This window comes from Eubalaena glacialis, chromosome 7 (genome assembly GCF_028564815.1).
Source record: "Eubalaena glacialis isolate mEubGla1 chromosome 7, mEubGla1.1.hap2.+ XY, whole genome shotgun sequence".
NCBI classification, from domain to species: Eukaryota; Metazoa; Chordata; class Mammalia; order Artiodactyla; family Balaenidae; genus Eubalaena; species Eubalaena glacialis.
In genome coordinates this window covers 66298572-66323794 of record NC_083722.1, presented here as the reverse complement: position 1 = coordinate 66323794, position 25223 = coordinate 66298572, and the positions used below count along the sequence as shown (strand labels likewise).

The following is a 25223-nucleotide window of genomic DNA, read 5'->3' as shown; positions in this document are numbered from 1 at the left end:
GACACTGTTGAAAGAAATCAAAGACGACAAAGAGAGATGGACAGATATACCATGGCCTTGGATTGGAAGAATCAATATTGTGAAAATGACAATACTACCCAAAGCAATCTACAGATTCAATGCAATCCCTATCAAATTACCAATGGCATTTTTTATGGAACTAGAACAAAAAAATCTGAAAATCTGTATGGAGACACAAAAGACCCCGAATAGCCAAAACAATCTTGAGGGAAAAAAACCGAGCTGGAGGAATCAGACTCCCTGACTTCACATTATACTACAAAGCTACAGTAATCAAGAAAATATGGTACTGGCACAAAAACAGAAATATAGATCAATGGAACAGGATAGAAAGCCCAGAGATAAACCCACACACCTATGGTCAACTAATCTATGACAAAGGAGGCAAGGATATACAATGGAGAAAAGACAGTCTCTTCAATAAGTGGTGCTGGGAAAACTGGACAGCTACATGAAAAAGAATGAAATTAGAACACTCCCTAACACCATACTCAAAAATAAACTCAAAATGAATTAAAGACCTAAATGTAAGACCGGACACTATAAAACTCTCAGAGGAAAACATAGGAAGAACACTCTTTAACATAAATCACAGCAAGATCTTTTTGATCCACCTCCTAGAGTAATGGAAATAAAAACAAAAATAAACAAATGGGACCTAATGAAACTTAAGAGCTTTTGCACAGCAAAGGAAACTATAAACAAGACGAAAAGACAACCCTCGGAGTGGGAGAAATTATTTGCAAATGAATCAAAGGACAAAGGATTAATCTCCAAAATGTATTAACAGCTCATGCAGCTCAATATTAAAAAAACAAACAACCCAATCCAAAAATGGGCAGAAGACCTAAATAGACATTTCTCCAAAGAAGACATACAGATGGCCAAGAAGCACATGAAAAGCTGCTCAACATCACTAACTATTAGAGAAAGGCAAATCAAAACTACAATGAGGTATTACCTCACACTGGTTAGAATGGACATCATCAGAAAATCTACAAACAACAAATGCTGGAGAGGATGTGGAGAAAAGGGAACCCTCTTGCACTGTTGGTGGCAATGTAAATTGATACAGCCACTATGGAGAACAGTATAGAGGTCCCTTAAAAAACTAAAAACAGAACTACCATACGACCCAGCAATCCCACTGCTGGGCATATACCCAGAGAAAACCAGAATTCAGAAAGACACGTGCACCCCAATGTTCACTGCAGCACTATTTACAATAGCCAGGTCATGGAAGCAACCTAAATGCCCATCGACAAGACAAATGGATAAAGAAGATGTGGTACATATACACAGTGGAATATTACTCAGCCATGAAAAGGAATGAAACTGGGTCATTTGTAGAGATGTGTTTGCACCTAGAAACTGTCATACAGAGTGAAGTAAGTCAGAAAGAGAAAAACAAATATCGTATATTACCGCATATATGTGGAATTTATGGCTGTGTTGGGTCTTTGTTGTTGCGCGCGGGCTTTCTCTAGTTGCGGCGAGAGGGGGCTACTCTTTGTTGCGGTGCGCGGACTTCCCATTGGGTGGCTTCTCTTGTTGCAGAGCACGGGCCCTAGGGGCACAGGCTTCAGTAGTTGTGGCACGTGGGCCTCAGTAGTTGTGGCTCGCGGGCTCTAGAGCGCAGGCTCAGTAGTCGTGGCGCACGGGCTTAGTTGCCCTGCAGCATGTGGGATCTTCCCGGACCAGGGCTCGAACCCATGTCCCCTGCCTTGGCAGGCGGATTCTTAACCACTGAGCCCCCAGGGAAGCCCCTGGACTTTATTTTTTAAGAAAGGGAAACAAGCAAAAGCTTTTCAGATTCAAAGCGATAGAGTCAGGACTGTGCTTTACAAACGTGAGACTGCAGAGGAAGAAACTGAAGTCAAGGACAGCAGTTAGGGGTTCACTGAATGACCCTAACAAGGCATGACAACAGTGGCCTGGTGCGAGGTGGCCAGCACCTTAGAAAGGAGAAGACCAATGGAGGGGTCATTCCGGAGGCAGAATCAGCAGGTAGTAGACAAAAGAAATCTCCAAAGGGAAAGAAGAAAAGTAAAAAATGTCCCCTGGTTTCAAAGTGAGTCATCATGAAGATACGATGCTGTTTGTTGAGATCTAAAATCCCGAGAAAGAAGGAAGCACAAGCATGGGGGGCGGGGGCTCCCAGGGAGGATGCTGTGCTCCCTTCTGAATGGCTGACATGGCGGTGTGGGCAGACTGGCCCTGAGGAGGTGTCCTCAGACAGCCAGAGGCCAGAGCCCGCAAACGGGGTCACAGGTTTATGAGTCGGCTTCACAGACAGGACGGCTACGCTACAAGAGCAGCTACCGCGCTGTAATGACATCAAGCCCAGGCCTCTGCAGGAATTAACTACGCAATACATCTTTCCCAGTTTTTAATCTCATCTCTTCTAAAGATTCAACATTTCACACAAAACGATTTTACTGAATGTCAAGATACATAAATTTCATAAACATTTGAACATTTTTAAGCTAAAGCGAATTGTTTCCTGCCTCTATATTAGTAATATTTACTTGCGGTTAGGTTAATTAGCCCCATGTATGTCTCCTGCAGAGCTTCACAAACATCTGATGAAGGACCAATTTTTAAAATTCCCAGTCCATTATGGATCTATCTACAGTCCTATGTGCTTGGACTGAACTGTGTCCCACCCAAATTCATATGGTGAGGCCCTAACCAGCCCCCAACCCCCCTCCCCCACTCAGTGTGACTATATTCGGAGATAGACAGGGCTTACAAGGAGGTAATCAGGGTTAAATGAGGTCAGAAGGGTAGGGCCCTGCTAAACAGAACTAGCCTCTTGACACCAAAGAGTGCGGGAGGTGGCTGGGAAGCGGGAGAGGTCCTCTCTCTCTCTCTCCCTTCCTCTGAATGCACTCAAAGAAGAGGGCATGTGAGCACACAGCCAGATGGCAGTCAGCCACAAGCCAAAGAGAAGTGGTCTCAGAATAAATTCTACCTTGCTGACACCTGGAGCTTGCACTTCCCAGCCTCAAGAATGGTGAGAAATAAATTTCTGTTGTTTAGGCCACCCAGTCTGTGGCACTGGGCTATGCAGCCAGAGGAGACTAATCCATACTGCCTGTGACCAAATGAGCTTGCACCACACACAGCTCACCACACAAGCTGAACACTTCTCTAACAGGTTTATATCTCATTCAAGAAGATGAAGCCGGGGCTTCCCTGGTGGCGCAGTGGTTGAGAATCTGCCAGCCAATGCAGGGGACACGGGTTCGAGCCCTGGTCTGGGAGGATCCCACATGCCGCGGAGCAGCTAGGCCCGTGAGCCACAACTACTGAGCCTGCGCGTCTGGAGCCTGTGCTCCGCAATAGGAGAGGCCACGACAGTGAGAGGCCCGCGCACCGCGATGAAGAGTGGCCCCCGCTCTCCGCAACTGGAGAAAGCCCTCGCACAGAAACGAAGACCCAACACAGCCAAATAAATAAATAAATAAATAATATATACATATATATTTTTAAAAGTGTTAAAAAAAAAACAAGATGAGGCCACTGATCGTACACTTAAATGCAGCCGCAACGTCAAACTGCCTTAGAAGTTTCTAAATGCTTACCCTCTGTTTCTGTGCTTATCTCACTGTGGACTAGCAATGAACATTCTGTGGAGTAACACCAGTCTGCAGACCATGCTTCAACCGCACTGGTTTATCGTCTTTCTATGATTTTTTTTAAATGCAACACTTGGCTTAAACATAGAACTAGAAATAAAGGCATACATTTTAAACACGTTAGAAACCAGATGCATGCTTGGGGTGAGGGGAGTAACAGAGAAGCTCAGGATTCCATCACATCAGATGCAGACAAGATTCCTCAAGACACTGCAGAGTGCAGGTTCCTAAAAATGAACAGCACTGGGCCTTGTTTATGATACCCCTGGAATTCTGTTTCTCTTTAGCTCTTGCATCAGTCTCTGTAATCACATCTACAGAGCACATTACAATTTGATTACAAACTCATAGCTGGAGTATTACTTCTTCTTCAACTGACAATATATTTATATATACAAACTCACAAAACAGTTGCCCTCAAGAGACTCTGACTTAGACAGATGAGTAAATTAACTCCCGTGATCCTGACAATGAGGTGAGGACCCTCTGGTCCCAATGCAGAGATGTCTAACTTTCTGATGGCCATTCCAGAGGATCTTCAATGAAATCTAATTCATACACTCGGTTTTCATTCTGAACAATTATTAGTGTGTTTGCTTTTCCTATAAGGTAGTGTTTGTTCATCTTCCAAAGCTTCAGATAGCTTCTATACCATAAATGAGAACCACATTCATCCTTTCCGTTCACATGGAAACAGGTCAGAGATCAAGAGAGATGATCATGGTCTCAAGCTTGCATCATGCCTTAGCAAACACGCAGATGCACAAGATCACAGAATTTATTTTTTGCAAACAGGACTGCTGTGTAAAACTTTGCTGGCTGAACTTAAGTCTTTTTTTTATATCCAAGGAAAAGGGAACTGAGTGTTATTGTTCTTACTTCTTTTCAGTTCTTATAAGTGTAGGACTCAATGAGGGAGAGCTGATACAGAACAGAAATTCAAAACTGTAAACACCCCAGAGATTAATCAATGGCAACCTCCTTGTAACAGAGGAGGCTAGCCGTGCACCTAACCCATCTCCTCTTTCTTCTGGGCACACAGCTGGACCACATTTCCCAGCCTCCCAGTGACCACGTTGTTTCCTAACAGCCGTGGCTATTTTTCACAGCCAGTAAGCTGTGAGTAGAAGTGATAACGTGCTCCTTCCAGGCATGGTCCATAAAATCCTCTCTCTTGCCATCCTGCATGTCCCTCTTCCCCAGCTCTTACATTTAAGTCATTGATCCATTTTGGGTTGATTTTTGTATATGGTGTTAGGTGGGAGTCAGTCTTTTGTATGTGGATATCCAGTTGTCCCAGCGCTATTCTTTGAAAAGACTGTTCTTTCCCCCATTGAATTATCCTGGCACTTTTGTTAAAAAAAAAACCAACAGACCATAAATGTGAGGGCTATTTCTTGACTCTCAAATTCTATTCCATTCATCTATATGTCCTTTCTTACGTCAGCACACAGCCTTGATTACTGTAGCTTTATAATAAGTTTTGAAATTGGGAAGTGTGAGTCCTCCTGCTTTGTTCTTCTTTTTCAAGATTGTTTTGGGTCCCTTGCATTTTCATATGAATTTTAGGATCAATTTCTGCAAATAAATTAGCTGGGATATCATTACGGATTGTGTTGAATCTGTAGGTCAATTTGGGGAATAGTGCCATCCTAACAGTATTAAGTCTTCCATTTTATTCTTTTTTATACTATTGTAAATGGAATTGTGTTCTTAATTCCTTTTTGGTTTGTTCATTGCTACTGTATAGAAATATAATTATACTGTTTTTGTATTCTGTAATCTTGTTGAATTCGTTTAGTAGTTCTAATAGTTTTTTAAGTAGATTCCTTAGGAATTTCTATTTACTAGATTATGTCAACTGCAGACAATCTTTCACCATTAGGTATGATGTTAGCTGTAAGTTTTGCATAGCAGCCCTTTTTCAGCTTGAAGAAAAGGGATAATTTTGTAAATGCTACTGACTGTCGAGCCTTTACTAGTATTTATAGGGGACCTTTATGTTTGCGAGCTGGGCCTGGCCATAAAATGATATATGGTAGAGAACCCATATGCTTACTTCTAGGAAAAATGCCAGTTACAGAAATGGATTAGCTGAGCAAGATGCTCCTGACACAACTGAGACGGTCAAGATGCTCCACACCCACGAAAAAATGCTGAACATCATTAGTCATCACGGAAATAAAAATCCAAACCACAATGAGGTAACACTTCACACCACTAGGATGGCTGTAGTTTAAAAAAACAAAAAACAAAAAAACAGAAAATAAGTGTTGATGAGGATATGGAGAAACTGGAATCCTTGTGCACTCCTGGTAGGAATGTAAAATCGTATAGCAGCTGTGGAAAACAGTTTGGTAGTTCCTCAAAACATTAAACATAGAGATACCATATGATCCAGCAATTCCATTCCTAGATATATACTCAAAAGAAGAATGGAAAGCAGGGGCTCAAACAGATACCTGTATGCTGATGTTCATTGAAGCATTATTTACAATTATGCTAAATAAAATAAGCCAGACAAAATGGGACAAATAATTATACAAATTCACTTATATGAAATGTCTAGAATAGACAACCTCATAGAGATAGAAAGTAAAGGTGAGGTTAGAAGGGATTGGGTGACGGGACTGGGGGGTAATTGCTTAATGGATACAGAGTTTCTGCTTGGGGTGATGAAAAAATTTTTGGAAATTTATAGTGGTGATGGTTGCATAACACTGTGAATGTAATTAATGTCACTAAGTTGTACACTTAAAATGGCAAATTTTGTTATATATACTTCACTACAATAAAATATATACACATATATATTTTAAAACAAGGTCCACAGCTATTAGTACACACACGCTTCAACCATCTCTAGTACCACAGCAATGTTTTGGTGTTCTTGTCTAGGGAAAGCCCTGTGACCTTAATCATGTCACTGCATACACAGCACAAGCTCCTCTTGTTCAGTATTGTGACTACTCACTTATATGCAAGCTAAGAGCTTTATATGATTCTTATGCAGTAGGGATGTATCACTGCAGTTATACAGATAATGGCATTCTGCCCTCTGTCCTTGCAGGTACTGATGCTGGAGATCTACCTGAGTCAAGCAGGGTTCTTATCTGCAAGCCACAAACACCAATTCTGTTTTACTTGAGCAAAGAAAGTATGTGTTAAAAGGGTATCAGGCAGCTCACATACCCTCCAAAAGGTCTAAAACACCAGGTGTGGCTGTCACACAGCCAGAAGCAACGTCCACAATCACACACAGAGCTTATCCAGTAAGGATGCCAGGGCCCCGGCTGCTGGGCATAGACGGAACACCCCCGACAACAGACACCACCACAGCCTCCCTCCCCATAGTGGATCCTGCATGGTACCTGCTTCTTGGGGTCACTGGCTTCCAGTGCAAAGTCTGGAGTGGCAAGGTTAAAACCGGCTGAATACGTTATCATGTGCCATGTCCATGCCCTGGAAGCAGAGGAGGCCAGGAAGGGAGCATCTGGCACCGTCTGCTTCTAGAATGGGAAGGGGCCTCTGCCTCATAAGGTCAGAGGTTCTCTGGACACAGAAACGGGGCTTAGAGACTCAATGACCAAAGAAAATGACATGTTCACTGCGCCATGTCTTCAGGCCAACCAATGTGCAAAATTAACAATTCAAGCAAAATATGCCTGAAATGAGTTCTCAGTAGAGGAAGAAGAACCACCTAGAGCATCAAGCAAGCAAGAGCTCAATCCTTTGGAGGAGCCACAAGGAGCTGAATATGATAAAGCATGGAGAGGAGAGCAGCCGGGGAGGGCTGCAAGCTTCCATGCGGGGCCTGCAAAACTCAATCTGAACTTGAATCCTGAAGATGGTGGAGAGCCAGTGAAGGCTTTTAAGGAGAGAATGAGATCAGATTTGTGTTTTAGAACAACCGTTTAGCAGCAGAATGGATCAGAGAGCCCCCAGCCAGGATGCCAGTTAAGAACTTGCTGTTTGTTTGTTTTTGTTTATATATGGAATCTAAGGAAAAAAAAAAAAGGCCATGAAGAACCTAGTGGCAAGACGGGAATAAAGACACAGACCTACTAGAGAATGGACTTGACGATATGGGGAGGGGGAAGGGTGAGATGTGACAGGGTGAGAGAGTGTCATGGACATATATACACTACCAAATGTACAATAGATAGCTAGTGGGAAGCAGCCGCATAGCACAGGGAGATCAGCTCGGTGCTTTGTGACCACCTAGAGGGGTGGGATGGGGAGGGTGGGAGGGAGGGAGATGCAAGAGGGAAGAGATATGGGAACATATGTATATGTATAACTGATTCACTTTGTTATAAAGCAGAAACTAACACACGATTGTAAAGCAATTATACTTCAATAAAGATGTTTAAAAAAAAAAAAAAGAACTTGCTGTAACTCAGGCAAGAAACGGCAAGGGCCTGCCCTAAGGCTACACACGGGGCAGTGAGTGGAGAAGACTTTAGTCCCGATGAAATGACTGCTGGACTGGCGGGGAGTGAGGGTGATTCACCTCCAACTTCTGGTTGAGACCAGGTGGATGTGACAGACGAACGCGGTTTTGGATGGCTGACTGAGAGCACCTGGTAACACTCAGGTAGAGGCAGTCTGGGTGCAGATGCCCGGGTAGGTGATCAACAGGGGGTGCTGCAGCAAAGCAGAAGTCACAGGGAAGACTGCAAACCAGGGCAGGGGACGCCCAGGGAGTGAGGAGGGACAGGAGAGGAGGAATGGGATGAGTCCTCAGGAGGAGAAATCCTGGAAGAAGGTGGAGAAGACACAGGTCAAAGAGGTGGGAAGAAAACCAGGAGACCAATCTCTCAGAGCAAAGGATGAATTGAGTCATTCACCTCAAACAAGCGCTGTGCATGGATCATGTTTAGTCATCCTCCCAGGCTTTAAGCAGTTCTCCACACAGATAATGATAAAACTTCAAGTTTCTGTGTGGCTGTGTGAGTACGTTTCTAATTAAGAGTATATTTTCTACCTAGTTTTGAAGACCTGGGTTCTTGCGGGGGGGGAGGGAATCCAAAGCAAATTTCAGGAAGCAGTTTTGTCAAGTTTCTAAGTCAGTGCTCCGATTCCCTTAACCCGACCCTTTTCCACGTAGGGTCTGAGACATGACTTCAAAGTGGTAATTCTAGCACCTGTAGTCCACCACACACCACTTATCTACTCTGGCTGCAGTTTTCCTGGAGCCCTAGAGACCAGGAAGGTCTCCCCAAGATACATCTTTTCTTCTCCAAGTGCCCTGTGCATGGCCCATGTGCATCAGTTGGGCCAGGAGAGCAAGGGGGAGGGAAAAGGGAGCATGGATTCCCCATGCAGGCAATTCACAGACATGGGTTTCTAGCTCATCAGACTGCCCACTGGCCTCCTCCTGCCTGTCTCACAAATACTTGAGACTCTGTGAGACCAGAAGCAATAGTCCTCTTTTAGCAACTTTTAGCATCCTCTGTCTCAGTGACTGGCTCTCCATCTGATACCCAAGCTGAACACCTGTGGTCACTTGTGACATCCCCTCTCCCCTAACACACTCCACACCCAACACGTCACTGAGGCCTCTGAATACTGCTTCCCACATGTGCCGCTCCAGAAAAGCCACTGCCCGCCCTGGTCCAAGCTACCAGGATCTGTCCCCCGCACCCTGCAGTTACTGCATAATTCATTTTCACCCTTGACCCCCAGAAACATCCTCCATCTGAGCATGAGTGAGAACCATCCTCCACTCTGCACCTCAGCCATTTTGCATCTATCTGTGTGACCATCTGGTGCTTTGTATCCACACTAGTTAAGGCTCCAAGAGGCCAAGGACCAAGCCTGCCTCTGCTCAGGGCCTGGCACAAGGTGTGCAATCCCCCAAATCTGCTGAGTAAACATCCCTCACGGGACACTGTCAACCCCATGGTCAGAGGCCAATGTCCTTGCCCTCTCCGACACCACAAAGCACTTTAACCACATTTGGTGCGGAGGAAGTAATGCAAAGGGAGTAGAGTTATTAACTAGGAAAAGATGTTTTGTCTCCTCTCCTCTTTCCAGGTTCCTAAAGTAAACCTGTAAATGGCAGAGGACAGGAGCTGATGCATTTAGGAAGAACAGGGGCCCAGTTTTCAAATGTGCTCCTCACCATTACAAACTTTTCTTCTTCTGTTTCAACATCAAAATGCCAGCAATTTATGAGGAACTTAATGGAGACTGGTCACTATAAACCTCAGGCTGTCTGGAAACCATTCCTTTCAAATCCAAGGATCTGCTGCCACTATAATGTGCCAACATCATCTCTGCGCTTTGGATTTATTTATTTTGTTTGTTTTGCAACAGAGCTATCACTTCTATCTTCAAATGACAACATTCAATATACTCTAGCATAGTCACATAATATACTTAGAAAGAATTAAGTTAAAAAAGTCACTGAAATCAGCACACTTAGGGAAATAAAACCAATCGAATGATGAAAACGATGAAGCTTTAAAAAGACTGCCAACTTATCTCTTCAGTCAGGGAGATGACTAAAGTATGGAGTGTAACATTATCTCTTCCATTTTAGACTCACTTTCAGAATTAGCAACGTACTAATTGTCTTGTTCTGTCACCGAATCTTTAAATATCTTCATATTTTATTAATCTCTCTAATTAGCCATCATTTTGACAATTTCTTCCCTGGATTTAGAGATGCAATGTTTATGATTATTTTTATAATGCTAGAAACGGTGCACCTGTGGGGCACTGCAGCTCACTGCCAGCCACGTAGAGTGTCACAGTGCACACCAACACGGTGATTCTAGATGATTAATTAACAAGTCGGAGGGAAAAACTGCTAAAAAGCACCATCGCTGGGAAACAATTTCAACAGACTGAGATAACTGGAAAACCATACTGATAGAACATAGTGTATGATGTAATTCACATAAAATTTTAAAAGAGACAAAACTAAATGACAGCAGAAGTCAGGGAAGTGGGTGCTTTTGGGTGGTGGTGAGTAATAAAAAGGGCAAGAAGGGGCTTCTGGGAAAATGTTCTATGTCTTAGGAGTATGTTCACTTCTGAAAACTCCATGGAGCTCGACACTCATAACCAGTAACTATATGTATGTTACATTTTAATAAAAAGCTCGCTAAAATATTATGAACATTGACTTAAAATATCCTACAAATATTGGGACTTACCTGGTGGCGCAGTGGTTAAGAATCCACCAGCCAAAGCAGGGGACACGGGCTCCATCCCTGGTCTGGGAATCTCACATGCCGCGGAGAAACTAAGCCCATGTGCCACAACTACTGAGCCTGCGTGCCACAACTACTGAAGCCCACATGCCTAGAGCCGGTTCTCCACAACAAGAGAAGCCACCTCAATGAGAAGCCCGTGCACCGCCACAAAGAATAGCCCCCGCTTGCCACAACTAGAGAAAGCCCGCGTGCAGCAATGAAGACCCAATGCAGCCATAAATAAATAAATAAATTTATATTAAAAAAATATCCTACAAATATTATAGAATATAGCATCTACAGTCTTCTATCAGTATGTTTTTAGTAGAGGTCCCTTAAATTCTCTTAGGGTTTAAAATAATTTCTAACTTGCTTTTTGACTCCAACAAGAGTGGAAAAACAGTGTATGTTTATAAAATACATACATACAATGGACATAATACACACACACACACACACACACACACACACACACACACACTGCTGTTCTTTAATGGTTTGGGGCAAAGATACAAAGGATTTAATTCACAAATTCACAGACTCATAAGTGTAATGAATTTCTGGGAATTTTTTTCACATCTTGTTCAATGGCTATATATTTATAAAATTCAATTTAAAAATGTCTCTTATCCAATTAAACCATTACAACATGCCTAGCATGCTTCTTATAGATGACATATTAGATACATCATATTATGCTATATTAGATATGTTATTATTAACAAGAATAGACTTTGTAGCAAACTAGGTATAAATTAGTAGAGTGATAAGTATAGTGATAATCCAAATAATATAAAATATGCTGTAAACTAAACAGAAAATGAAGTACTCTTTAGTTCATAAGTGAATTATCATATATTAAAACTGTCCAAAAATACCACAATAAATATGACTTTTTTCAGATATAAAATATTATTACAGAATTCTGGGTTCTCACAGGATAATGGGGCCACCTAACTCCAAATCTCTCCATACATCCTCAAAAAAATAAAAATAAAACAGATCAATGAGGAGAGAACAAATGAAACCATCCATTATTCATGCCTGCAACATACCTAGGAGATAGGGAATGCTATGAACTTCATGATATATGAAAATAGGGAAAAACCCAAATCTAGTTAAGACCAGCTCCAGAGCTCACATCTCTGTGGGAAGTCAAGTCAGGGACTTTGAAAAAAGGTAGAGAGAAATAGAGTTCTAATGGTGTTGGAACACATATAAAATCACCCCCAGAAAGAGAAATTTCTACTGTGAGTGAGGAACCACTGAGAACAGATCTGATCAGAGGTTTTCTGAAGAATCAAAAGGATGGGGCTTGAAAATGAACAGAACCAGAGATGTAATCTTAGGAAGGCACTATTTCTGGGAGAAAGATTACATGAAGGATCAGCCACCCAAGGAAGCTGGTAATTATGGGAAAGAAGAAAGTAAAAGGTAGAAATTATGGTCCTACAGAAGTACTCCAGAGCAATACTCACACTTTTCACCACAAAGAAGGTACTCATTTTAAAAATGGCATTTTACTCTACCAAGAAAAGGAAGCACTCTCAAACTAAGGAACCGACTAAACCACTCAAACCTCTTATCTTTGCCAACTAATACTATTGCTAGTCCAGGAAAATTATTCATTTAAAAATGAACAAATAAACAGCAGATAACACCCATACAAAATTACTATGAGAATAAAACACTCAGAGTCAACGTATTTCAATTTTTCATTTTGTTCCCCCCAAAATAAAAAATAAACAAAAGTCAATCAAATAAACAAAACATGAACTAGATGAAAATTACAACTCAATATTTGAATCTAAATGAAATAATCTTAAATAAGCACCTATAAATGTGAAAGAAAACCTTTAAGTAAGAAATTCTAAAATTCAGAACAGAAATATCAAATGAACAAACAGGAATTTATAAAACGAGAGTGAAAACCCAGTAAAGAATTAAATAAAAAGACAAACTCATCTTAGAAATGATGATTCAATTACAAAGTGGCCAAGGGAGAATGGATGGAAATGAAAATATAGTAAGGAACATTGAAGAAAGGCTTAAAAAGCCTAGAGGACAAAAGTAAAATAAAGAGATGTCAGGATGAAAGAAAGTGATTGATATAAAAGACAGGCAAAGAAGATCTAACATAAATATAACCGGAGAACCTGAAGACAAAGGAAACAACAGAACACAATTAATAGTGAAAACTATAAAGAAAGAAAATGTTCCTGAAATAAAAGGAAACCTGAAACTGCATTGAAAGGACCACCACGTACCTGTGATCTGGACCCGTCAACTCTGAGAAGTATACCTATAAAATGATTAGATTTTAAAGGTAAATTTAAAAAGTAATACTAAACCCCCAGGCCTCAAAGCAAAATGACTAAGTCACACACAAAAGGAGAAAAATCAGACTGACATAAGGTTTATAAACAACAATAAACCAAAGCAATAATGCAGCAGCATTTTCAAGAAACTTTAAGAAAACTTAACCAAGAATTTTTTTAATCCAGCCAGTTGTCTTTCAAACGTAAATGCTATAACAGACCAGTCTTAAACATTTAAGAACTTAAATACTCTTCTTGAGGAATCTTTGGCTACTCAAAGTAGGATTCATGGTCCATAGCATTGACATTATCTGGGACTTTGTAAGGAATAAGAATCTAGGCCCCTACCAAGAGGTCCAAATGATTAACATGCCCATTATTGTTTGAGAAGCACTTTACTAGAGAACAAGTTTCATAGAAAAAGAGGTGAATAGGGAAACTTTGGCAAGATAACTGATGGGAAGCACTGAAGGGGTTTAACTGCTTACGATGGACTGAAAAAAGTTATATGTAAATGCTGAATATTCTGACAAAGTAGGAACAATATAACTGAAATAATGAGAGGATAAAGGAGAACACATTAATTGTCAAAAAGATAATACATAATCAAAGGATGTTATTTAAAATTGACAAACCAAATAGTAGAAATCTAAGTAAAGGCAAAGGGAATTAAGCACATTACAGAAGGTAAAACTATAAAGATACAAGAGAAACCTTCCTAAATACTTCCCATGAAAAATGAGAGCAAAGAAACAGATCATATAGAGAAAGAAACACTGTAAATATAACATAATACCATAGTATATAAAAGTAAAATAACATGACAATGTTGAGACCAACACATCATGAATCTCAATTAATGCAAATGGACTGAACACACCAATTAAAAGCAAAATAGTTCAAACTTTCTTACAAAAGAAAACCCAATTCTAGGCTGTATATAAGAGACACACCTAAATCAAAGGGATTCAGGAAGGTTAAAAATAAAGGCACTCTGGAAAAAATGGAAATATTAAGAAAGCAGGGAATACAATTTAAATATCACACAAAGTAAAATCTAGGTCAAAAAGCACCAAAAATGACAAAGAAATATTTTTATAATGTTAAAAGTCACAATTCAAAATGAAAACACAGCAGTTATGAATCTCTATGCACCAAATAACACAGCACCACATTCATAAACCAGAAACTACAGTAGATGCTTTGTAACAGGAACATATTATTTAACAGGAGACTTTAACACCACTCTTAAACCAAGACAAGTGGACGAAAAGTAATAATTTAGGAGACCTAAACAATATGTTTAATAGGGTGGAGCTTATGGAGAAATATAGATATTGATAACATTACATGCTAATTAACAGAGAATATATCTTCTCAAGCACACATGAAACATTCAAAATCATGATCCTATGTTAGGTCACAAAAAAGTCTCAAACTCAAGTGGCATGTATGCATCTAAAAGACAAAATCTGAATATAATTTTAACTAAAACCTAAATGTGCCACATTATTAATAAACTCTGGGCAAAAAATTTAAAAAATAAGTCTATAGTCACAAGTATGGGTGTTCTAACTTGTGACTTCAGCCACATGCTGAATAACTAATATTCAACTATTCTGAAGACAAAACAAAATGACAGACTCCCAAGAAGCAACATGTATTTTTAAAGCAAACTCCATTTTACCCTGGAAAATATTTTTAACATTCTTTAAAGTTACAAATCCTGGCTTAATCCTTATCCAAAAAATTCACCAAGGTCTACTTCATTTTAATCTTAGATTTGTAAATTATTCCACATTTTCCAAATTGTTTTATGAGAAGGAAGGTAAAATAAGGGCTTCTCATGACTCAGATAAAAAATCTCTATCTTTTGATGTCTATGGCAGAGTTTTTTCTTGCATTAACATTTTAAAATATGAAAAGTTAACATTTTATATTTCTGCTTTGTAACTGCTATAAAAATACATATAGCAGGTCTCAAAAATAAAAATAAAATGTGTGGTGTCACAATTCTATCGTTTACTGTAGGTAATTAAAAACATATTAATTAAACGGCTGACAGCACTGTCACAAGTCCAGTGAAGTTTTGCCCAATAAATAGAAATCTTCGTTACTGACAGACACCATGAAGATGTCCCCAACTAGTAACTTACTGATTCATTTGGCAACCCCATGTGTGACATCAACTGTATCTTGCCAACAAGAAGAAGAGTAGAATCAAAAACGGCCATGATTAAAGTATCAAATACTCCCAGAGATACTAATAATGCAAAGAGGAGAGTAAAGATCTAATAGTCAAAGGGACAAGGACTCAGTTTCTCTAAATAAACAGGCAATAGCAACTGACGCTTCGATGACTGCACATGCTTTTCCTTCACTTAAACTTTGCATATAAATTCTCAAAATTTATGCTAAGTTAAAAATGGCTCAAAATTCTTCCTAAGCATTTAGGGGAAAAATTCCAAGGGCCATCATCACTGACTTGCTATTTTCACTCAATTTGGAACTGATTTTATACTAAATATGAAAATACATGCTGGTGTGTCTATGGAAGGAGGGGTAGATAGAAAGACTGGGAAAGAGTATTACTAGGTCCTTGGAAATCCCAATATTTATGATAGGGCCATGCGACAGTTCATCCAGTATAATAGTGATTCCTTAATTAATGACACACACAGTTATATCTCTATTTGCAGGAATACATAAAATTCTTTAAGCAAAGTTATTTTGTTTTTAAATTTTATTTTTATATCATATAATAAAATTGACCTTTTTAGCATATGGTTTCATGAATTTTAACTTGCATAGATTCATGTAACCATCACCATAATCAGGGTACAGATCAGTTCCATCACCTTCAAAAATCCCTCAAGTTACTTCTTTACAGTCATTCAAAGCAAAATTAATTTAATTTACATTATTTTAATGCTTTTTCCCACAAAAGAGTTAAACAAAGAGTAAACCAAAACAATCCCTCCAAACATCTGGGAATCAGTGACCCAGGGATTCAAAAAACACAGGGATAAGGTAAGGTTTATTTGTGCTCAGTTCCGTTTTTTAGTCCTCAGGAAAAGAAGAATTCACACAAAGTATGTGCCCTGCTCTAAAGACACTGCTCTCTGATTAGGAATTTAGTGGTTCCTGTTCCGCAACAGAGAGATGTTCTCTGTTCTGTGTTTATGGCCTCTGGCCAAACCCAGAGCCCCAATCCAGGAGGGGCTTAATATACCTCTGCTTGCTCCCAGCCCAAGACACGGCTTAAGACCTCAGTGAAACAGCTGGAGAAGAGTTGAACAAGGAGGCCTAAAATAGGGGGTTGTCAGCAGAAAAGAGGTGGCAATACATTTCAGAGGATGGAAATAAGAAGTGAAAGGTAGAAGAAACTTGAGGGATAGTCGAGGTAAGGGAGAAAGAGGGATGATAGTAGAAAATGAGAGTGAAAAGGGGGTTGAAAAACTGGACGGTTAAAGCAAGTTCATCCAAAGAACTGTATCACTGAAGCTAAGCCACCCCACCCTTAAACTCCCTCTCCTGAGGATAAATTATTTAAAGTAGAATTTCTAGGTCAAAGACTATACCTATTTCACATTTGTTTAAAACTTATGAAGCTTATTTAAAAAAGGAAAAACCCTTGAAAACTCCCTAATCCAATTCATTTTTGTCGAATTAGACTGCTGCAACTGATTCTTTTCCCGTAGTTGCACGATGATCTGTTTGAAATTCATTCTTATTTTAAAAAATTATAAAAAATGCACAAACTACATAGACTGCTCCTTTGCTTTGGCTCCAATCTAATCCTGGTACTATCCTTGGCAAAAAGCAGGACAAAATATTTGTTATTAATAAGCAGCTTTTGCTCTTCCTAAACTGTAGGTGCAGCTGATCCGAACCTGAAATAACAAGCACACCAGTCATTATCCTTCAACCTGTCATTTCCTCATGATGCAAGGACTTCTACTACCCTGAAAAGGTCAAAACTGCTTTGTAAAACACCATTCAAGTCATAAATTCTAAAGTTCAGTAACGTTGGATGTCCTCTTACATATGCATTCCTTTACATAAATATTTTTTAAATTACCAAGAGCACTCTTATTTGTACTAAACAGCCAGGTGTAAAACAAATTCACTAACTTCTGCTCATGAATCCTTATTCTTACATACGTATTTGTTTATCAGCACATTAAATATTCCTGGAAGCATATATGAGAAACTTAGCAGATTGGCTGCCTCCATGAAAGAGAATTTGTTTGACTGGGAGCAAAAGGTAGAGGGATTTTTTTCACTGTGTTTTTGACCTTTCAAGTTCTGAATCATATAAATGCATTACTATTCAAAGAATAAACACCAAAAAATTTAAATAAAGAAGATCATTACTTCTGTAAGAAAACAGCTTTGTAGTTTCCATGCTGCCAGCTAACAACAGAAGTGAAACCATATCAAAAGATACTGTTATATATCAAGCCACATGGAAGATGAGGCCAAGTACCACCGTCCAAACAAAAGATGTATATGGGAGAGAACAGCTTCTCCAAAATCTTGATTAAAAGTTATGCAAATAAAACAAAAAGCGCCTAGAAGGAATGCTTGGAGCTGGTTCTTTCTCTCGATGGTTGCAATGCCCAACTGAGTATCTGCTGCTGTTTTCAAAACTCTGTTCACTCGTGTGTGTGTGTGTGTGTGTGTGTGCAAGAGAACAATGTAGCTGAGGTAACAGCTGAGGTCATAAGCAGCACAGTCTCTAAAGAGTACATTTCCTTGACCCAGACAACCCTCCGGACAATTCCAACATGCAGAGCCAAACGATGGAGGTGACCTCTCTGCAGGACAGTCCTCCACCCCTATGCACTGTCCCATGGTCCACCTGGAAATGGACAGCCACAGAGTAGGACAATGGAACACCATAGCTTCAGAGTCAAGATGAGAACAACAAAACAGGCACTGTTCCTGCTCAGAAGCATGAATGTTATCCAAACCCAATGACAGTCTTAGAAAGGAGAGAAAGAAGTATTCATCTGCCATGCTACAAACCAGAGCAGGTCAGCGCACTGTTTCCAGTGCACAAGGAAAGAAGGACTTGCGCCAGAAGGCAAATCAACTGTCAATAAGCACACTTACAGCTCAACTGACAGTTTTTTCCATACTTAGACATTTTCAAGGAAGAAAATAGCCTGTTGATTTACATTTTGGTATGAGCTCCTTATCTTTCTGCAAACTACTAACCAACAGTTCCCAGACCAGCCCAGTGTGTGGACCACTTGGAGTATCACTGTAAATTATGATGAGTACAAATGACAGTAAGTTTTAGTGATACGTGGGCCAAAAGAACAGGCAGAAAAATCCAGAAAATCCAAATACCATTAATCTCAGCTACCGTGTGAATTAATAGCTATGATACCAGTTGATAAGGGCTTGAGATAGACCCCTTCCCAAAGACTTCAGATTATAAACCTTCTTTCTCCCAAAAGAATAAATAAGTAGGGCTTGGCACCCTAGTTGTAAAAAGTCACTGACCCTTATTTTAAAGCATAAAAGCTACAAGATAAGTACTCAGAAAATATTTGATACCCAACTGATAAATCAGCTTGCTTTTTAAAAATAAATTTATTTATTTATTTTATTTATTTTTGGCTGTGTTGCGTCTTTGTTGCTGCACACGGGCTTTCTCTAGTTGCGGTGAGTGGGGGCTACTCTTCGTTGCGGTGCGCAGGCTTCTCATTGCGGCGGCTTCTCTTGTTGAGGAGCATGGGCTCTAGACGCATGGGCTTCTGTAGTTGTGGCTTGCGGGCTCTAGAGCGCAGGCTCAGCGGCATGTGGGATCTTCCCAGACCAGGGATTGAACCCGTGTCCCCTGCATTGGCAGGCGGATTCTTAACCACTGCACCACCAGGGAAGTCCCTAAATCAGTTTTCAATTGGATCACAATCACATACTATTTAGTCTTTTTTTTTTTTTTAATATTCACTTATTTATTTATTTGGCTGCATCAGGTCTTTGTTGAGGCGTGCGGGTTTTCTCTTCTGTAGTTGTGGCACGCGCTCCAGAGCGTGTACGCTCCAGAGGTTGCGGCATGTGGGCTCTCTAGTTGAGGCGCGTGAGCTCAGTAGTAGTGGCACATGGGCTTTGTTGCCACATGGCATGTGGGATCTTAGTTCCCCAAGCAGGGATTGAACCCGTGTCCCCTGCATTGGAAGGTGGATTCTTTACCACTAGACCACCAGGGAAGTCCCCAGTCTTTTATATTTTAAAAACTATTCTTCAGGTTAACACTTTAAATAGCTTCTTGGCTTAGGATATTTTATAGACTATTTAAACAGTCCTCATAGAAGTTAAACTCAGGAGTAAGTTTAACATTCCAAGTTGTTTAAAATGTTTTTAATTTGAAATTACTTATTTAAAAATTACCAAATACGGAACCATCATGGTGGAGGAGGAGGAGGACATGGAGTTCATCTCTCTCCACAAATGCATCACGAATACATCTACAGATGGAACAATTCTCACAGAACACCAGCCGAACACTAGCAGAAGACCTTGGACACCAGAAGGGACAAGAAAGATCCCTGCATAACCAGGCAGGATGAAAGAAAGAAGGGAAAAAGAAGAGGAGAGGAAGCGGGACAGGATCCGGAGGGGGAGCTGAAGCAGAGTAGAGGTTCCGCATCTGGAGAAGCCCCCTCACCGACACGCAAATCAGTTGGGAAAGAAGGGGAGCATCTGAGGCTGTCAGAGGAGGGTGAAACGGCTGGTCTGCGGCAGATAGGACAGAGTGAGACCTACACAGATGGTCCGTGTCACAGCCCTGAGTGCCCCAGACTGGGACATGAGTCTGCCAGTGCACACGAGGGCTGAGATTTGGAACGTGGGGATTGGAGCAAACCCAGGGAGAAGACTACTGCTCGCTGTGAGAAGACAGCCTGAGGGGACAGGAGGGAGGAAATCCACAACTGAAAATGCTTGTGGAGGAAACCCAGACTGCCATAGAAGCAAGGCGCCACTGTTGAGAGATGCACAGGGGGTGGAGCCTCCATTGAAGCCTCTCTCTCCCCACGCACCAGCCCCCTGCCCCGCCAGGCGCTATAAAAGCCCACCATGGCTGACCTTCTCATGCTAGCTGCGAGGCACTAGGAAAGGCTCCCACTAGGGCCGGATCTCTTGTGCCCGTGGCCGCCAGCTTTCCCATGCACCTGTTGCTGCTGGAGCCACCACGACCCAGGCAGTTGTGCCACCTCCATGTCCTGTCCTCACTGGGGCAGACCCGAGTGCTCCAGGGCAACCTCAGGAGCAGACTCCTGTGGGTGGCCCACATGAAGAGGTAGGGCTAAAACCAGAGGTGAGCCCCAGGGGCAGGGCGACTAAGGAAGAGGAGCAAAAATCTTTCTGTGCAGCCACACACTCTGCAGATTAAATCCCCGTGATTGGTGTGGTAAACCCTGCATCTATGGAATATCTGAATGGACGAGTGTTCCCACAACTGAAATCAGTCTAGCTCTAGCAGCTGTGGACTTTGGAGGCAAGTACACGCGGGAGTTGGGCCAGGTCAGAGTCTGAGCTGCCCCCACAGTGCCCACAGAGGGACCAGAGACCTACCTAGAGGTTGTGGAGGGCCTCCTGGGGAAGCAGAGGTTGGCTGTGACTCACAGTGGAGGCAAGGACACTGACAGCTGAGACCCCAGGAAAATACAATTATTACTGTTTTTTAATGATTTGTTTTGTTGTTTTTTAATTATTATTTGTTTTTATTTTTATTTAGTTTAAAAAAAATTTTAATATATATATATATTTTTTCTACATTACTCCTTGGTCATTCTGAGTATTTTCCTTTTTTTTTCTTTCCTTTGTTCTACTTTGTTTTTTGTTTTTTTTTTTCCAAAGTGTAAAGGGTTTTTTTTTAATTATGTGTAACACAAAGTTATTTAAGTCAATAAATTTTTAAGGAATTTCACATGTTCTGATTCTTTCCACTGCCAATCACCTTAGTTCCTCCAAACTCATAATCTTCAAGATAAAATAGCCCTTTCAAAAAGAAGTTATCGTGTGCGTCAGCCCACAATTCTTTTAGTTAGGCTTCTTTGATCTCCAATGAAATATGGACACACTTCAACATTCCCCACCTGTAATCTTTGGGATCCAATTTCCTCAAGCGATTTACTTTAGGACCATGTTTAGGGTCAGGCGATGGATCTGCCTGGTTCTGAATTTGACACCCTCTAAAAATGTATTAGGTTCAAATCATATTCACTCCTAAGCCATCACACCCTAGAACAGTACAGATCATTGGGATATGCCAATACCTAAGATAAAAAGTTTGTTAGGTTTTTCATAGTTTACTTGGCAGCTCTGTCTTGTAGTTCTTTCCCACAGATCTAACAGATAGTTCTATGAGTAAAGGAAACCACACAGTTAATCTATGAGGCGTTTCCAACGATGTAGGTTTACAGAAAAAGCCCCATCGGGATAGACCTCAACCTCTACTTTGTTTTTATTTTTTTTTTCCTTTGTTCTATTTGCTCTTATCATTATTTATTGTTTTTTGTGTGTTTATTTTGTTCTCTTTGCTTTTTCCTTCAGTTTGCATTCTGCTTTTCTTTTGTTTTTTATTTGTTGTGTTTGTTAGTTTTGTTTTTAATTGTTTGATTTTGTTTGGGGATTCTTTTGTTTGTTTGGGTGTTCTTTTGTTTTTTGTTTTCCCTGTTTTTGTTTCTTATTTTGTGTGTGTGTGTGTGTGTGTGTGTGTGTGTGTGTGTTTGGTTATTTTCTTTGCTTCTTTGTTCGGTTTAGCTTTTACAATTTGTCTTAGGTTTTGTTTGCCTGTTTGTCTTCATTTGTTTTCTTCCCACCCTTTTTCCTTTCTCTTTTTTTCCCTTTTTTGCCAAGCCGTGTGGCTTGTGGAGTCTTGGTTCCCAGGCCGGGGGTTGGGCCTGAGCCTCTGGGGTGGGAGCACCAAGTCCAGGATGCTGGAACACCAGAGAATTCCCGGCCCCAGGCAATATTAATCAGCAAGAGCTCTCCTGGAGGTCTCCATCTCAACTCCAGGACCTGGCTCCACCCAACTGCCTGCAGGCTCCAGTGCTGAATGCCCCACACCAAACAACAAGCAAGACAGGAACACAAACCCACCCATCAGCAGACAGACGGCCTAAAGGCGTACTAAGCCTACAGACACCCCAAAACATCCCACCAGATGTGACCCTTCCTGTCAGAGGGAAAAGATCCAGCTCCACCCACCAGAATGCAGGCACCAGTCCCTCCCACCAGGAAGCCTACACAAGCCACTGGACCAACCTCACTCATTGAGGGGAGACACCAGAAGCAAGAGGAACTACGACCCTGCAGCCTGCAGAAAGAAGATCTCAAACACAGTAAGTTAGACAAAATGAGAAGACAGAGAAATATGCTGCAGATGAAGGAGCAAGGTAAAAACCCACAAGACCAAATGAATAAAGAGGAAATAGGCAATCTACCTGAAAAAGAATTCAGAGTAATGATAGTAAAGATGACGAAAAATCTCAGAAATAGAATGGAGAAAATACAAGAAACATTTAACAAGGACCTAGGAAAACTAAAGAACAAACAAACAGTGATGAACAACACAATAGCTGAAATTAAAACTAGAAGGAATCAATAGCAGAATAACTGAGGCAGAAAAACAGATAAGTGAGCTGGAAGATAGAATGGTGGAAATAACTGCCACAGAGCAGAATAAAGAAAAAAGAATGAAAAGAATTGAGGACAGTCTCAGAGACCTCTGGGACAATATTAAACACACCAACAGTCAAATTGTAGGGGTCCCAGAAGAAGAAGAGAAAGAGAAAGGGTCTGAGAAAATATTTGAAGAGATTATAGTCGAAAAAATCCCTAACATGGGAAAGGAAATAGCCACTGAAGTCCAGGAAGCACAGAGAGTCTCATACAGATTAAACCTTAAGAGAAACACACCAAGACACATATTAATCAAACTAACAAAAATAAAATTCAAAGAAAAAAATATTAAAAGCAGCAAGGGAAGAGTAACAAATAAGATACAAGGGAATCCCCAAAAGGTTATCAGCTGATCTTTAACAGAAACTCTGTAGGCCAGAAGGGAGTGGCAGCATGTATTTAAAGTGATGAAAGGGAAAAACCTACAATCAAGATTACTCTACCCAGCAAGGCTCTCATTCAGATTTGACAGAGAAATCAAAAACTTTGCAGACAAGCAAAAGCTAAGAGAATTCAGCACCACCAGACAAGCTTTGCAACAAATGCCAAGAGAACTTCTCTAGGCAGGAAACACAAGAGAAGAAAACGACTTACAAAAACAAACCCACAATAGTTAAGAAAATGGTAACAGGAACATACATATTGATAATTACCTTAAATGTAAATGGATTAAATGCTCCAACCAGAAGACACAGACTGGCTGAATGGATACAAAAACAAGACCCATATACATGTTGTCTACAAGAGACCCACTTCAGACCTAGGGACACATACAGAGTGAAAGTGAGGAGATGGAAAAAGATATTCCATGCAAATGGAAATCAAAAGAAAGCTGGAGTAGCAATACTCATATCAGATAAAATAGACTTCAAAATAAAGACCTTCACAAGAGACAAGGAAGGACACTACATAATGACCAAGAGATCAATCCAAGAAGATACAATTATGAATATATATGCACCCAACATAGGAGCACCTCAATAGATAAGGCAAATGCTAACAGCCATAAAAGGGGAAACCAACAGTAACACAATAATAGTAGGGGACTTTAACACTGCACTTACACCAATGGATAGATCATCCAGACAGAAAATTAATAAGGAAACACAAGCCTTAAATGACACATTAGACCAGATAGATTCAGTTGATATTTATAGGACATTCCATCCGAAAGCAGCAGAATACCCTTTCTCCTCAAGTGCACACGGAGCATTCTCCAGGATAGATCACATCTAGGGTCACAAATCAAGCCTCCGTAAAGTTAAGAAAACTGAAATCGTATCAAGCATCTTTTCCGACCACAACACTATGAGATTAGAAATCAATTACAGGGGAAGAAAAAATGTAAAAAACACAAACACATGGAGGCTAAACAATATGCTACTAAATAAGCAAGAGATCACTGAAGAAATCAAAGAGAAAATCAAAAAATACCTAGAAACAAATGACAACGAAAACATGATGACCCAAAACCTATGGGATGCAGCAAAAGTAGTTCTATGAGGGCAGTTTATAGCTACACAATCCTACCTTAAGAAACAAGAAAAATCTCAAATAAACAATCTAATCTTACACCTAAAGGAACTAGAGAAAGAAGAACAAACAAAATCCAAAGTTAGTAGAAGGAAAGAAATCATAAAGATTAGAACAGAAATAAATGAAATAGAAAAAAAAAACAATAGCAAAGATCAATAAAACTAAAGTCTGGTTCTTTGAGAAGATAAACAAAATTGGTAAACATTTAGCCAGATTCAATCAAGAGAAAAAGGGAGAGGACTCAAATCAATAAAATTAGAAATGAAAAAGGAGAAATTACAACTCACACCGCAGGAATACAAAGGATCATAAGAGAGTACTACAAGCAACTATATGCCAATAAAATAGACAACCTGGAAGAAATGGACAAATTCTTAGAAAGGTGTACAACCTTCCATGACTGAACCAGGAAGAAATAGAAAATATGAACAGACCAATCACAAGTAATGAAATTGAAACTGGAAGATTAAAAATCTTCCAACAAACAGAACTCCAGGACCAGATAGCTTCACAGGCGTATTCTATCAAACAGTTAGAGAAGAGCTAACACCTATCCTTCTCAAACTCTTCCAAAATACAGCAGAGGGAGGAACACTCCCAAATCACTCTATGAGGCCACCATCACCCTGATACCAAAACCAGACAAAGATATCACAAAAAAAGAAAATAACAGGCCAATATCACTGATGAACATAGACGCAAAAATCCTCAACAAAATACTAGTAAACCGAATCCAACAACACATTAAAAGGATCATACAACATGATCAAGTGGGATTAATCCCAGGGATGCAAGGATTC

The 25223-nt window shown here is 40.3% G+C and overlaps 1 protein-coding gene and 1 non-coding gene across 3 annotated transcripts in view; both read right to left on the bottom strand.

The window, feature by feature from the left end:
• ANO10 (anoctamin 10) overlaps positions 1–25223 on the bottom strand; it is a 233319-nt gene that overhangs the window by 133143 nt on the left and 74953 nt on the right. The gene's annotated exons all lie outside the window — the stretch shown is intronic.
• LOC133095822 (small nucleolar RNA SNORA18) lies at positions 21524–21654 on the bottom strand. The gene has a single exon (XR_009701684.1). It is a non-coding gene; the product is annotated as a small nucleolar RNA SNORA18 (small nucleolar RNA).